The sequence below is a fragment of the Limulus polyphemus genome, unplaced genomic scaffold (genome assembly GCF_000517525.1).
Source record: "Limulus polyphemus unplaced genomic scaffold, Limulus_polyphemus-2.1.2 Scaffold5402, whole genome shotgun sequence".
Classification (NCBI taxonomy): Eukaryota; Metazoa; Arthropoda; class Merostomata; order Xiphosura; family Limulidae; genus Limulus; species Limulus polyphemus.
This window is the reverse complement of record NW_013671012.1, coordinates 62,899-64,671: the sequence shown is the minus strand read 5'-3', so window position 1 is coordinate 64,671 and position 1,773 is coordinate 62,899.

Sequence of the window (1,773 nt, the reverse complement as noted above, 5' to 3'; positions counted from 1 at the left end):
GGGGGTCGTATACCAAAGGAACTACGATAATAAGAAAGATATACAGAGAGTATATATATATATAGAGAGAGAGAGAGAGAGAGAGAGAAAATATATAGAGATTTCCATCAGGGTTTACCATATAAACTTCTTGAAAACAATATTTTTCTTTTCGCGTTAACGGTAGGAAGTCAAAGTTTCTAAGAACCAGTCTTTTAGTTGTTGTGTACAAGCAGTAAGGAAAAAACGGACCTAACGCTAGGTTAATAATTATAGTGTTTTTAACGTTGAACATTAACAATAAGTTGAGGCTGCTCTAACTTACCTTTTAGTAATTGCCAATATAACAACTAGTTTCATACAAAAACTGTAACATAAATAATTTACACGCACGTTTTCTGAAATTTTTGTTTTTTACTTTGCAAGTTTCAGTGCATGAACGCTATACAAAGATAATTACATTTAATTTTAAGCTCTCTAGATTTGGTGTATATCTAATATGTATATCTAATATACAGACAGTCCTCTGACGTATTACTCGTGCAAGACTTGAAACAGTACCAGTAACAATAACACGAGCAGAGCCCATCTCGTGACAAAACCTAATAGATTCAATTTCACGAGCCAGCGAACTATGGATTTGCAGCCCAAATCACGTGATCTTCTGTTTAGCTTTTGAAGTGACAACGGTTATATATATTTGGATCAATAATTCGATAGGTTCGATTGCATCTGCTCGTACTTCACTAAAAAACAGCGTTTGCTCAGAAACGAGTCCACTGTTTATGTGAAATTGTACCCGAAGAAAGAACATGATATTCAATTTATTTGGATGGTCAATAATCATATAGAGGTTATACATTTTTATCAGCATATAAAGTTAAATTCTAGACAAATACAGTTAATTTTCTGAAGGTATTTATAACAGTTAAACCATTCCGTATTTTTACACGGTTAATAATGCATACTTCGACAGTATTAAAGGTTAGACTAGTTTACTTTTCTACTGTCGAAAGCAACAAAAACTATAAAGTGATCTTACAATACGATTGATTGGTACTGACAATATCAGTCTCCTGGTGGATAATTCACTAAATAAATTATAGCTTCTTTTTAGAACACGTTTCTATACAAGTAAGGTGAAAACGGTGTTCTTCACTTTGTATGTAGTGCTTGCTAGTATGAGACATTAAATAACCAAACACATATTTACGTTCATATGCTATTTGACTTTATTGTCTTACATAGCGTGTCATACTTCGCGAAGAATTCCAAAGGCTTTGTTCTGCAGTGTCATAATAATTAATAGCATTTTTAAGTCGTTGTCGTTGTTGCATGGTCGTGATTTTGATCGAGAGAACCGAGAAGGTCAGGTACATGCTGAACCTCTTTCTCCTTCCATAAGATCTGGTACATGCTTGACCTCTTCCTCCTTCCATAAGGTCAGGTACACACTGGACCTCTTCCTCCTTCCATAAGGTCAGGTACACACTGGACCTCTTCCTCCTTCCATAAGGTCTGATACACATTGAACCTCTTCCTCCTTCCATAAGGTCAGGTACACGCTGAACCTCTTTCTCCTTCCATAAGGTCTGGTACATGCTGAACCACTTTCTCCTTCCATAAGGTCTGGTACATGCTGAACCTCTTTCTCCTTCCATAAGGTCTGATACACATTGAACCTCTTTCTCCTTCCATAAGGTCAGGTACATGCTTAACCTCTTCCTCCTTTCATAATGTCTGGTACATGCTTAACCTCTTTCTCCTTTCATAATGTCTGGTACATGCTTAACC